Source organism: Ipomoea nil, unplaced genomic scaffold (genome assembly GCF_001879475.1).
Source record: "Ipomoea nil cultivar Tokyo-kokei standard unplaced genomic scaffold, Asagao_1.1 scaffold2792, whole genome shotgun sequence".
Lineage (NCBI taxonomy): Eukaryota > Viridiplantae > Streptophyta > Magnoliopsida > Solanales > Convolvulaceae > Ipomoea > Ipomoea nil.
Window position 1 is genome coordinate 2,681,071 of NW_017619220.1, and position 16,258 is coordinate 2,697,328.

Sequence of the window (16,258 nt, forward strand, 5' to 3'; positions counted from 1 at the left end):
AGTAAATCTCTTAGGAATAAGTTTGCAAATGTAATTGTTAAAATTAAAATTAATTAATAAATTAACTTCACTCCGTAAACACATACGCGCATCATGCAATCGTTATACCCTGCACCATGGCGCACACAGCACTCCGCGCCTCCCAAAATGACGTCGTTTTGTCAAGTTGTGTAGGAAGTTGACGCAATTATGTACATTATGGTATACAATTATGTACATTTGTTTATATAATTATGTACATTTTTTTATACAATTATATACATATTTTTATACAATTATGTACATCCGAAACAAGGAATTTATGTGTATTATGTTAAGAGTTTATGTGTATTATGTATTATGTTAGATTATGTGTATTATCTTTTCAAACAAAATATGTGTATTTTCTTATACAATTATGTACATTTTAGTATACAATTATGTGTATTTTAATATTCAATTATGTACATTTTTAAAACATGATTTTTTTTTAAAGAAAATTAACAATCGACACAGAAAAGTAAAATTCCAAAAAAAAAAAATAAAAAAAATCCAAAACGACGTCGTTTTGTACCAAGGCGCACAATACAATGCGTGCCCCGGTGCACGATATAAATTGCCCGCATAATGCATGGAACCGGACAACAATAGGGTTAATTAACCCTAAATCCATAAATTATACTTAACTAACCAACAATTTTACGGCAAATTGTGTTGTGGAAGTGTGTCCACCTTGCAAGATGGACACACGCGGTTTTAAAACTGTTCATAATTATGAATATACTAGTTTTAGATGCGCATTGCGCGAATGAACTAATGTTCAATGTTTATAATTAAATAAATATTTGAAAGTATATCAATGCAAGATTATATATGAGAAATTCATACATAAGTAATTTAAATTAATGTCAAATTTGTTTATTTAAATATGTAACTCATAGTATATGAATATAATGTAATATAGGAGATTCATTATAATTGTTACTAATTTTTTTTTTTAAAATAGTAATCAAGTATTTTTGTTGCAAAGGGTTCTAATATATTTAATGAATGCACATATATACAAGATCAATGTATGAATCAACGGTACTAGTCCTTTAGGTGTTTTGCTCAGTGTTAATTTAGTTCAACCATTATTGTTGAATAAATTATTATGGATAAAGAAATTCCTAATTTAAAGAATTTAGATGAAGTAGTAAAAGTTTAAAAATTTTAATTATAATGTAACCCAAAGATATTATACGATTGGTGAATATGATGTACCCAAAGATCAAAATGCTAAAGAAAGTGTTTGGTTATTCAACACTTTGAAGCAACAATTTGTTCAAAGCCACTGAATATACAAACATTGCAATTTACAATATTTTCACTTAGCGTTTTTGAGAATGATTTTTCCAAAATACCTCTATAGTTTTTTTTTTTGTTTTTTTTTTTAGTTAAAACTGTAAGTCATTTCGACTACTTGAATAATAAGAGCAAGTTTCGCTGGCTCACTTCTTGCCCATCAACGGATGGGCAAACTTATTTTTAAATTCGGCTCCCCAAAAGCTCGAGGTTTGATAGAAAAATATGGAGTTCTCCACTTAACATGGTATCAGAGCATGTTTGTTATTCCCACTTATATAACAGTTAAATAGTCGTTAACTCATATGGCTGAAAATGTCCTTTTTAGTCTTTTTATATTTATCAGCTTATCAAAAAGTCAATTTTACCAAACACTTTTAAGTATAATCAGCTAGTTAACAACTCTTCAGCTTTCAGCTTCGAGCTTATAGCTTTTCAGCTTTCAGATACATTTTCAGCTAGGTTTGCCAAATATAGCCTTTATACATTTTTATCGGCTATTAGTTGTCATCTGAATTTGATTCTTTGATTACTTATTTATAAAAGTATAAAATATTTGCTAAAAATGTGGAGTGGACCAAAAAAGGGAAAAAGGAAAAATGTGAGATATAATAATTAATTAATTAATTAATTAAAAGTATTTAAAATACTGAATATATATACACAATTTTAGAGCGAGAACCAATGAAAATACTATTGGCTTCAACCAGGCAAATACCTTAATTAAAATTATTTAAAGTGGAAAAGTCACCTTATGATGGGTGCCCCCTATGCATTGTAATTTCATTTCCATTATCAGAGTTTGATATGGAAGGGGTTATTCCGATTCCTTCGCTTAAGCGGAAGTAAAATCCCAAGCATCTACCCCACTATCACCTAAGTCGTCACCACGTTCGCCTACTCCACCTACGGTGCCTGCTCCACCACCCGTTGCCACTAAAGCCCCACTACCCAATTTACCTGTGGTCTCCGCTAGGTTTCCGCAAGTTATAGATTGGGAATCAATAAGGGTTTTTCAGTACCAGTTGCACATAGAGACCTTGAACACGATGATTAACACTATCAAGACTCAATCTACATCAGCAGGTGCACGACAGTCCTCCTCCGAAGAAGATGTTGATATCACAGGCGACCCCTTTTAACGATGACCTTGAGAGTTATAGAGATCAGATCAAATGCCATGTCTCAAAAACATGTTTGTTCCCTCATTATTGTTCGCTTGAAACCTGTTATGGTAGGAATATATTTAATTTAGCATGGTATCAGAGATCCATGTTTGAAAAAAAATTATGGAATTATCCATTTGACATGGTATCAGAGCATGTTCGATCTACTTTGAGTTCATCAGAGTATATCTAATGGCTTCCTCAAAATTAAATAACTTTGAAACAAAACACGGTAGATCATTATGATATTTTTCCATTATATCTAATAATCTATACTCTACGCCATCCTTCTTAATTCCATTAACTTCTTCAAATGCACGTTTTGAATTTTCATCAACTTTTTTAAAATTCACACTTGATATTTTCAACCGCTTTTTCAAATTCATCCTTTTAACTTTTAACAGCTTCTTCAGGAGGCATAAAATTATCCATGGCAGACATGTAGCCTCAATAGCTGAAGAATATGCACTTTGACACTCATCTTTAGCACGAAAAGTAAAAATATACATGATACAACTATGCTCTAATGATGAAACTAATCCAATCTGACGATGTCATGTTCCGCGGTGAATAAATATCGCGCCAAGCTTCATCAGTGCTCGAGTTGGGTGGCTACAGGATCTTTGTATAGTTCACTTTCAGGCAATACTACTCACTGTGCAGCCCAATGGATTCGATCATTATGTAGAGAACAAGAAGTGCGCTAGGGTTTTGTTTTTATGCTTTCTAGACATAAATTTTAACCCGACCTAAACCGAAATACTTCCATCTACATGGATACTGAAAGAACCCATGGTTTACGTTTGCAGTTACTCATGAGTGGGTAGCTGTGACGGTAACATTTCCCCTCAGTTTACGTTTTGAATTCTATCCTAGTTTAATTAATCTTTCCTTGATTAAACTTATTTAGAATGATTATTTATGGGCTCTAGAGTTTTGAAAAAAGGGGTGTTACAAGTTGGTATCAGAGCCCTAGGTTGAAGTCCTAGGGTAGTTAAAGTTAAAGAAATGAGCCCTAAGTTGTAAGTTATAGGGTGAAGAAGATTGCCTTACTTGAGCCTAGAGAATTTGACCATAAGCTAAGTGTTTAAGAATAATATTTACAGGCTATGAAGTTTCTTGGAGGTTATCAGTTATGTGTAGAAACGCGGTGAGGTTGTGAGATTCATGCGCATGCATAACATGATTATATGCTATCTAACTTGTTTAGCATTCAGTTTATTTTATTCTCATAAGTTGAAAGTTATGTGATAAGTTTTGCTAAATTGACAAGTGTAAGAGCTATGCTTTATATTTTCTAACTGAATTCTATGGCTGTTGCACCCTGATGGTGTGCACCTATCGGGTAAGTTCTTATCTTTTAGACAAGTAGCTGTATCGTTTAGGGTATGTTAAGGACCTGATTAGAAAGAAAAATGATGTTTGGAAGTCTATTGATGCAAAAGGTAAAGTGGTAGTTTAATTATGCATCTAAACAATCGAAAAACCTGATGAAGAAGACTACTCTGTTGCGGTTCGGAGTCAGCCGTAGCAGTCCTCGCTCGATGGAATCAGTGTCTTCTCTCGTGCAGTATCGTCTGCAAGACCTAAGTTAACCCCAAGGATTGAAGTGAATCTTCGTGCAACTGGAGACAAATATGAAGAAAAGGAAGATTAGAGTTTAAAGGCTGCGGGTTAAGGATTCCCAATCCTGGAAGAAAGACAAGTGTAAATGTTGATGCAATAAGAAGAAGTCAACTCACGCCAAGTGGATGCTTCTGGGATCAATGGTGAAAGGGACTTTCAAAGATCAAACTCGAAGGTTAAAGGTTAAACTTGGAGCACTGAGAACTTGGACTTAAGGTTGGAATATACGAATGTGAAGATAAATCCCTTCATCTTTAAAGATATAAAGAAGAGATAAGTTAGGAGTGGTGAACTTGGAAGGGATGGATACTTAAGGTGATTGAGAGAAGAAAATTTTGGACTTTTGAGATGTATGAATGTGAGAAGAAACGCTGTAAATAAGTTGTAGGTTCCTATGAAGTGTGATGAAATTAAGAAATGAATTAAGTAAAGGACAAGTTAAGAGATGAAGACTTAGAAACGATAACTTATATGAGAGCTTAAAGAAGGAATTTTAGTAATAAGAATGAAACAGGGGGTAGTTGAACTTATGATAGAATGAATGAATAATTTAAAGACTAAGATTGGTAGAAGTAAACTTAAAGGGTTAGTTCAATTGTTGAACTTTCTTGAAAAAGAATGAGACTTTGTATCGAAGGATTTTTGAAGGGATGTATCATGGTTATGGCATGAAAGAAAGTATTGCCAAGAGTTTCGTCTGAAAGAAAACGATGAAGATCAGTAAGAAGAGCAAATCAAAACTCGGAGTTTATTGGACCATAAGAAATCTTGGAAAAGATTTGGGAAAAGAGACTTATAGGTTGGCAATGCCAACTAAAGTGGATAAGTATTTAAAGCGTATTGAAGAAGTATGACTGTAATTCGTCGCGTGTGAATTCTCTTGAAGTAGAGAAAGTGAACAAGGCTAAGCAACAAATTGTTAAAAGCAGCAAGGATAGTTAAGATCTTCTGTTATTGGAGGCATGACACTCTATCCTGAATCACTTGACAAATGAAGTAAATGATAGTTTGTATTATCAAGAATTTTTGGATAAAGTGCTCATTAATTGGTTAAGTTATATTCCTGAAGTTAACAAAGAAATTATAAAAGGAATACATCGGTTCAGATTAAAGGGAGTTACTACACTTAACCTACAGTAAAAGGAAACTAAGATTGAGTTGGACCACACTAAGTGGACAAATGGATTGACCTACGTAGCTCTAAGATGAGTTATCATGTATGGTAGGAAAGATGAGACTATGATATTATGACTAGTTTGATGATAGAGACCAAATGATGAATATAATGATTAGGCGATAATGAGGGTTGACTATGTTTATTAATGATAATTGGAGAATTAAGCAACGGTGAGGAATTGATGATGATCAAATGTGGTGGTTGTAGTGCATGGTTGAAGTTTATTAGCTATGATTGAAGTGAACATGATAGTGTTACATGTAACATATCAGTGATGGATGAAAACGGTAAACAGTCTGTAAGGGAAGTACTTAATACTCCAAACAAAAGATATTACAATTTGTATTAGATTGAAATTGTGAGTATCTGACCCTTGTAAAGAATAGCAAGTTGTTTTTGAGTGAGAAGAAAAGTGTTTATGAATCGCCTTCAAATTTCATGCAAGAAACGTAGAAGTTAAGGTGTTGAGACTGAAGAAGTGGTAAGGACGTCAATATGAAAAAGGTAATGAGGAAGATTATGAGATACTGGATTCTAGCAATGCTTCTATGAATGACGATCAAGGTTGAAAGAGACAAGAATAAAGAAAGGTCAAGATTAAGAACTCGTGTTATAAGTGATGGATGAACTGTACTACAGAATAGTGTGGAGTTAGAATTCTCCTATCTTGGTAGAGAATGAATCAAGACATTTCTAACTTCACCTAAGGATGACGAATGTTGAATCCCGATTTGGAATCGAGGTCCCTTCAGAGATGGTCCATCAGGGGCAAGGTTGAGCTTTGGTTATCAAGATTGTGTACAAAGGAACTTTGGTCCGAGGCAACCGTTTAAGTTTTCTTTAGGCTTTAGTAAACTCCATTTAGTAGTTGGATTTTGTTTAGTACTTAAGAACCATAAATGCTTGCATGATTAATCAAGTTCCTCTTTCCAAACAATTCCAAGAATTCCTAAGTCAATCTTATGGTTTTTGCCTTATCCTTATGATCTTAGAAATTTCCTTGCAAAATTTCTGAGTTATCCTTGGTTAACATAATCGATCACTTGGTGTTCTAAAATTGTCACTTTGAAGCATATATAATTAAGAATGACACCTATTAATAATATAACTAAGAGATTAATTGGACATTCAACTAACCCTTTTAGCTATTTAACTATGGGTTATGATATGTTTTTTCGAAATACTTCATTCATAATTCATAAAGTTGAAGAGCGATATAATGTTACATTTCCCAATTAAATTTATCTCTAAATACTTAAATTCTTATATGGGACTACTTAATTAGTTTATACACACATAGAAACACAGACACAAGCATTTTTTTTGTAAAACTATTATAATAGATATTGAATAATTCAACCAATACTTTCATAGAAAAGGTTAAAATAATAACCTGATTCCATGGAACCTTTCTTTTTTCACCACTTCTTGCCCTTTGTGTTTACATAATGTTTTTTTCCCTCTGTTCTCTCACGTTAAGTTTCACAGGTGATAGTATAGGAAAATGTTTATGCCCTTATATATTGCCTTCTAACATAACTGACATTCTAATATTGATTATTGAAATTATGGTAATAATGGACCACAAACTAAATCATTAAATAGGCTTAAATAGCCTCATTAAAAGCCAGAGAGGGGGAAATAAAAATCTCTTGATCTGTTACATATTTTATTGCCATTACCTATCACAATGAGATTTCACAATGGATTTTAATTGTGCAGACCATCTGGTACATGTGCCACAATAATTAATATTAGAATAAAAATATTCTAACATTTTGTACGCGCGATATGTGAAATATCATGCTCACTTTTAAAATATTTATAAATAAAAATAATTTTAAAAAATTAGTTCAAATTATAATTTTGAATTCCTTTATTATCATATTTGAAAAATATAGAGAAAATGTAATATTTTATATTTTATTTAGTAATAATGTAAACAATTTTCAAAAAAGACTTATATATACAAAAAAAATAGAAATGAAACAAAAATATATATATATTACGAAGCTTACACCTAATAAATATATTGGTATTGGTATGTATACACAAATAACGTATGCATTATATACAGACACACATGATTTGACATTCTTAACTATTTAAGTAAAATATAATCTACACTTTCAAAAAAAAAAAGTAAAATATAATCTACAATTAAATTAAGTGTTTTAATTATGTTTATTTTAATAAAATGTAATTAAAGAATATGAAAAAGTATAGTAGATGTAGCCCTGGTGTATATATAGTAATAGTGAAGGAGTCATTCAATATTAAAATTTATTAAATAGTTACAAAGTTATAATGATGTACATAAAAGTAATTTTATATAAAAAAATACATTAAACATAATTTTGTCTAATAAAAATGAAATGTATAACATTTAAACTACAATGTACACCTTTATTAGCACACAAAAAAGAGACAAAAATAAGGAAAGTAAAATGAATTGACACATATAATGTTTATATATATAATTAATAAGTAATTTTATTTAAAAAAAATGTTGGTTAACCAATTTATGAGCAACTAATAAATATATATATAAAAAAAAAATTATTACAACATTAGGAGGTAAATATTAATTTTTTGTTCAACCACCTATTATGACACTAACAGGATTACGCCACGATTTTTGAACCTTGCAAACTTAATCCACGATTATCATTTTTTTTTTTTTTAGCACAAATGGTCCTTCTGGCTAAATCTCCATCCATGGCTCAACCCTATTATAAAAGGGAAAAAAAATTTCTCAGTCACAAATGGACGGAAATTGAGTCGAAAGGACCATTTGTGATAAAAAAAAAAATGATAATGTTGGACCAAGTTTGCAATGTTCGAAAATCGTGGAGCAATTCTATTAATGTTACAATACTCGTGGGACCAAAAGTGCGAAAAACTCTTTCAGAAAGTACATTTAAGAATATATTTTCCTCCGCGAAATGACAAAATGAATTTGACCGAAGAAACCAGCTGTGGAGTAAACAATGAAAACTAAAAAGATGAAGAAAGGAGAAAATGTCATGTTTCTACTTGTTTGCTCTCCAAGAGCAATCAACCATTTTGCGTTTTTAAGCTATTGTTTTCGTCATTAACAATGTAAAGATTCTTGATTTTATTTATTTATTTATATATTATTATTATTACTAATTTTGTTACCTCTTATCAGTGCTCATTAGCTCGTTGATTGAGAAATCTGTCAATGTTCCCTTCAATTTTGGGAATTCAGATTTGAGATTGCTAAGGAATTGAGGTGGCCTAAAAGGCACATCCTTTTCCCACCATGATTTGATGATAAGATTACTAAAACATGTCCACTATTGGCCCGTTTGGCCATTTCTGCTGTTGGAAGTCATTGAAGTCAATTTCCCATAGCTTTGTTATTATTACCACATGAATGAATAATTAGCTAGTGAAATTTTAGAGAATAAGCCAAAAGTTCGTAAGAAATCTTTCATGTCAAATGGTGTGAAGAATAATAGTAGTAGGCGGGACTAGAGATCACTATTACCATATGAAACTAGTATTTGCACCCGTGCGATGCACGGAATGGATTTGTTAAGAATATATGAATTTATATATAATTATTTAAATTAGAACATCAAATATTATATAGTGCAATTAAAGATATGGTTTAGATCGTTTATATAGTGCAATTAAAAAGAGCCTTTGGACTTCTCAATACTTACCCACATTGATGGTCAAACAATTGTGTTTGTAAGAGAAGTAATATATAGAGGAGTTCAAGAGCTCATCTTTTCAAACATTTTCAATATGGGATCAAAATGATCCAACATCATTTGCAAAGGGAGTCCATGGCTCCCTTTTGTCTTCTTATTATTTTTAATTTTAATTTTATTTTGTATATTGTTTTGTTTATATTATTATTATTATTATTATTATTATTATTATTATTATTATTATTATTATTATTATTATTATTATTATTATTATTGATAAATTCGCCAAAATTTTAACAAATTTGTCATTTTAACATTTTAACTTTAATCAAAACACCAAAAAAATTATATAATAACTTGGTAATTTTCTCCAAACTGCTAAAAACTAATACAGCACATACATTTTGGGTTAATCTTTCATAACCCACCACTAATAATAAATAATAAATAAATAAATAAATAAATAAATAAATAAATAAATAAATAAAAACTAAAATAAGAAGACAAAGTTAAGACTTCTTAAATAAGAACATTTTGACCTCTCAATATTTGTCCACATTGATGGGCAAGCAATTATGTTTGTAAGAAGATCATTGCTCTCTCTTTTCAAACATTTTTATAATGTGAGATCAAAATGATCCCAGATCATTTACAAAGGGAGCCCGTGACTCTTTTTTTTTTTTTAAATTTTAATTTTATTTTGTATATAGTTTTGTTTTGGATTATTATTGTTGTTGTTGTTGTTATTATTATTATTGTTGTTGTTGTTGTTGTTGATATTATTATTGTTGTTGTTGTTATTCTAATTTGATTATTTGATAAATTCGTCAAAATTTTAAGAAATCCGTCTGTTTAACATTTTATATTTAATCAAAACACCAAAAATATTATTTAATAACTTAGCAATTTGATCCAAACTGCTAAAAACTAAAACGACTCATATACGTTTTGGGTTAATATTTCTTAAACCCCCTAATAAATTAAAAAAAAATTTAAAAAAAAAATAAAATAAGAAGCCATTAAGATAAGGTTTCTTAAATAAAAGCATTTTGACACGTTGGTCTTCAATAGGTTGAGAAAGTATACTTGTAACAGGGTCAATCGAATAGTTATACTATGGAATTGTGTCCACCTTGCAAGGTGGACACTGTTTATGATTATAATTACTGAACTATATGTTCATTATTATAAAGTTATATATTCATAATCTTTGAATTTCATATTCATAATTATTGAACTCTATATTTACAATTACAGAACTCTATGTTCATAATTACTAAACTATATGTTCAAAATTATGATCATAATAGTATAATTATATATTCATAATTAAGAACAATTTTGGAACCGTGTTTATCTTGCAAGATGGATACGGTTCCACAACACAATTGCCGGGTCAATAGTACTAAAAAAAAAATTAAAAGCCTTTAAACTTCTCATTTGTAAAAAGCCTTTGGACTTCTCAATACTTGCCCAGATTAATGGGAAAGCAATTGTATGGTTATATAGAGGAGATCAAGAGCTCCTCTTTCCAAACATTTTCAATGTGGGATCAAAATGATCCCACATCATTTACTAAGGGGAGCCACATTTGTCTTTTTTTTTTTTTTTTTTTTTTTTTTTTTTTAAATTTTAAATTTATTTTGTATATAGTTTTGTTTGGATTATTATTATTATTATTATTATTATTATTATTGATATTATTATTATTATTATTTTATTTTATACTCGAACAATAATATTTTTATTATACTTGAACAATAATATTATCAATTATATTATATTATAGAATATAATATCATATATAATATTACCAATTAATAGATTTTATTTAATTTTCATTTGATATTTACTTACCAAATAAGTTTTCAATCTCTATATTCATAATTACATAACTATATGTTCATAATAATGCTCACAACACTATGTTCATAATTATAAAACTATATGTTCATAATTGTTGAACTATATATTTATAATTATGAAGAATTTTAGAATCGTGTGTACCTTGCAAGGTGGACACAATTCCACAGCATAATTTATCAGGTCAATAGTACTAAAAAAAAAATCTTTTGACTTCTTAATACTTGCCCACATTGATGGGAAATCAATTATGTTTGTAAAAGGAGCATTGCTCTTCTTATATAGAGGAGCTCAAGAGCTCATTCTCTAAACATTTTCAATGTGGGATCAAATGATCCAACATCATTTACAAAGGGGAGTCCATGGCACCCTTTTGTCTTCTTCTTATTTATTTTAGTTTTAATTTTATTTTGTATATCGTTTTGTTTGAATTACTATTACTATTATATTATTATTATTATTATTATTATTACTATTATTATTATTATTATTATTATTATTATTATTATTGTTTTATTTGATTATTGATAAATTAGCCAAAATTTTAACAAAGTCATCATTTTAACATTTCAACTTTAATACAAAATCTCAAAAAATTATATAGTAACTCAGTAATTTGCTCCAAATGGCTAAAAACTAATACAACACATACATTTTGTGTTAATCCTTCACAACCCCCATTAATAATTAATAATTAATAATAAATAAATAAATAAATAAATAATAAATAATAAATAAATAAAAACTAAAATAAGAAGACAAAGTTGAGGCTTCTTAAATAAGAATCTTTTGACATCTCAATACTTGCCCACATTGATGGGCAAGAAATTATGTTTGTAAGGCCGGGATGATTGCTCCTCTTATATAGATGAGCTCTCTCTTTTCAAACATTTTCAATGTGGGATAAAAATGATCTCAAAATCATTTACAAAGAGAGCCCGTGACTCCCCTTTGTTTTTTTTTTTTTTTTTTTTTTTTTTTTTGTTTATGTTTTTTTTTTTTTTGTTTTTTGTTTTTTTTTTTTTGTTTTTGTTTTTAATTTTAATTTTATTTTGTATATATTTTGTTTGGATTATTATTATTATTATTATTATTATTGTTGTTGTTGTTGTTGTAATTTGATTATTTGGCAAATTCGTCAAAATTTTAAGAAATTCGTTTGTTTAACATTTTATATTTTATCAAAACACCAAAAATATTATTTAATAACTTAACAATTTGGTCGAAACTGCTAAAAACTAAAACAACTCATATACATTTTTGGTTAATCTTTCCCAAACCCCCTAATAAATTAAAAAAAAAAAATTAAGAATCAATTAAGATAAGTTTTTTTAAATAAGAGACATTTGACACGTTGAGTTTTAATAGGTTGTGGAACCATGTCCACCTTGCAGTTCTATGTTCATAAATACTGAAATATAAGTTCATTATTATAAAGCTATATATTCATAATCTTTGAACTTCATATTCATAATTATTGAACTCTATATTCATAATTACAGAACTCTGTATTCATAGTTATTGAATTATATGTTCATAATTATAAAGATATATATTCATAATTTTTGAACTTCATATTCACAATTATGAATCTCTATATTCATAATTAGATAACTATGTGTTCATAATTATGTTCACAACACTATGTTCATAATTATAGAACTATATGTTCATAATTTTTGAACTATATATTGATTATTGATTATTATTATATTCATAATTATGAACAATTTTTGAACCATGTCTACCTTGCAAGGTGGGCACAGTTCCACAACATAATTTGTCGGGTCAATAGTACTATAAAAAGCCTTTGGAGTTCTCAATACTTGCCCACATTGATGGGCAAGCAATTGTATGGTTATATAGAGGAGATCAAGAGCTTCTCTTTCCAAACATTTTCAATGTGGGATCAAAATAATCCCACATCATTTACTAAAGGGAGCCACCTTTGTCTTCTTCTTATTATTATTTTTTTTAATTTTAATTTTATTTTTGTATATAGTTTTGTTTTGATTATTATTATTATTTTTTTTATTATTATTATTATTATTATTATTATTATTATTATACTTGAAACATATATTTTTATTATACTTGATAATATATCATTATATTATATTATATTTATGAATATAATTACATATACTAATTCGCCAATAATAGATTTTATTTAATTTCCATTTGACATTTACTTACTAAATAAGTTTTGAATCTCTATATTCATAATTACATAAACTATATGTTCATAATTATGCTCACAACACTATGTTCATAATTATAGAACGATATGTTCATAATTATTGAAGTATATGTTCATAATTATGAACAATTTTGGAATCGTGTCTACCTTGCAAGGTGGACACAATTCCAAAGCATAATTTATCGGGTCAATAGTACTAAACAAAAAAAAATTCTTTGGACTTCTCAATACTTGCCCACATTGATGGGCAAGCAATTATGTTTATAAAATGAGCATTGCTCCTCTTATATAGAGGAGCTCAAGAGCTCCTTTTCTAAACATTTTCAATGTGGGATCAAATGATCCAACATCATTTACAAAGGGGAGTTTGTGGCACCCTTTTGTCTTCTTCTTATTTATTTTAGTTTTAATTTTATTTTGTATATCATTTTCTTTGGATTACTATTACTATTATTATTATTATTATATTATATTATATTATTATTTTTATTTTTTATTTGATTATTGATAGATTTGCCAAAATTTTAACAAATTCGTCATTTTAACATTTTAACTTTAATCAAAACCCCCAAAAAATTATATAGTAACTCAGTAATTTGCTCCAAATGGTTAAAAACTAATACAACACATACATTTTGTGTTAATCTTTCACAACCCCCATTAATTAATAACAAATAAATACAAACTAAAATAAGAAGACAAAGTTGAGGCTTCTTAAATAAGAACCTTTTGACATCTCAATACTTGCCCACATTGATGGGCAAGAAATTATGTTTGTAAGTGGATCATTGCTCCTCTTATATAGAGGAGCTCTCTTTTTTCAAACATTTTCAATGTGGGATAAAAATGATCTCAAAATCATTTACAAAGGGAGCCCGTGACTCCCCTTTGTTCTTGTTGTTGTTGTTGTTTTTTTTTTTTTTTTTTTTTTTTTAATTTTAATTGTATTTTGTATATAGTTTTGTTAGGATTATTATTATTGTTGTTGTTGTTGTTGTTATTGTAATTTGATTATTTGACAAATTCGTCAAAATTTTAAGAATTTCGTATGTTTAACATTTTATAGTTTATCAAAACACCAAAAATATTATTTAATAACTTAACAATTTGCTCGAAACTGCTAAAAACTAAAACAACTCATATACATTTTTGGTTAATCATTCCCAAACCCCCTAATAAATTTTTTAAAAAAATTAAGAATACATTAAGATAAGTTTTTTTTTTTTTTTTAAATAAGAGTCATTTGACACGTTGGGTTTTAATAGGTTGTGGAACCGTGTCCACCTTACAGTTCTATGTTCATAAATACTAAACTATAAGTTCATTATTATAAAGCTATATATTCATACTCTTTGAACTTCATATTCATAATTATTGAACTCTATATTCATAATTACAGAACTCTATGTTCATAGTTATTGAATTATATGTTCATAATTATACAGATATATATTCATAATTTTAAAACTTCATATTCACAATTATTGAATCTTTATATTCATAATTAGATAACTATGTGTTTATAATTATGTTCATAACACTATGTTCATAATTTTTGGACTATATATTGATTATTATATTATATTCATAATTATGAACTATTTTTGAACCATGTCTACCTTGCAAGGTGGACACAGTTCCACAGCATAATTTGTCGGGTCAATAGTACTATAAAAAGCCTTTGGACTTCTCAATACTTGCCAGTATTGATGGGTAGGCAATTGTATGGTTATATAGAGGAGATCAAGAGCTTCTCTTTCCAAACATTTTCAATGTGGGATCAAAATGATCCCACATCATTTACTAAGGGGAGCCACCTTTGTCTTCTTCTTCTTTTTTTTTTTTTTTAATTTTAATTTTATTTTGTATATATTTTTGTTTTGATTATTATTATTATTATTATTATTATTATTATTATTATTATTATTATTATTATTATTGTTGTTGTTGTTGTTATTATTTTAATTTTATTTTATACTTGAACAATAATATTTTTATTATACTTACAATAATATTATCAATTATATTATATTATAGAATATAATACCATATATAATATTACCAATTAAAAGATTTTATTTAATTTTCATTTGACATTTACTTACCAAATAAGTTTTGAATATCTACATTCATAATTACATAACTATATGTTCATAATTATGCTCACAACACTATGTTCATAATTATAGAACTATATGTTCATAATTGTTGAACAATATATTCATAATTATGAAGAATTTTAGAATCGTGTGTACCTTGCAAGGTGGACACAATTCCAAAGCATAATTTATCGGGTCAATAGTACTAAAAAAAAAAAAAAACTTTGGACTTCTCAATACTTGCCCACATTGATGGGCAAACAATTATGTTTGAAAAAGGAGTATTGCTCCTCTTATATAGAGGAACTCAAGAGCTCCTTTTCTAAACATTTTCAATGTGGGATCAAATGATCCAACATCATTTACAAAGGGGAGTTTGTGGCACCCTTTTGTCTTCTTCTTATTTATTTTAGTTTTAATTTTATTTTGTATATCATTTTGTTTGGATTACTATTACTATTACTATTATTATTATTATTATTATTATTATTATTATTATTATTATTATTATTATTATTATTATTATTATTATTATTATTGATAGATTCGTCAAAATTTTAACAAATTCGTCATTTTAACATTTTAACTTTAATCAAAATCCCCAAAAAATTATATAGTAACTCAGTAATTTGCTCCAAATAGTTAAAAACTAATACAACATATACATTTTGTGTTAATCTTTCACAACCCCCATTAATAACAAATAAATACAAACTAAAATAAGAAGACAAAGTTGAGGCTTCTTAAATAAGAACATTTTGACATCTCAATACTTGCCCATATTAATGGGCAAGAAATTATGTTTGTAAGTGGATCATTGCTCCTCTTATATAGAGGAGCTCTCTCTTTTCAAACATTTTCAATGAGGGATAAAAATGATCTCAAAATCATTTACAAAGGGAGCCCGTGACTCCCCTTTGTTTTTTTTTTTTTTTGTTTTTTGTTTTGTTTTTTGATTTTCTTTTTTAATTTTAATTTTAATTTTATTTTGTATATAGTTTTGTTTGGATTATTATTATTGTTGTTGTTGTTGTGATATTGTTATTTGATTATTTCGCAAATTCGTCATAATTTTTAGAAATTCGCCTGTTTAACATTTTATATTTTATCAAAACACCAAA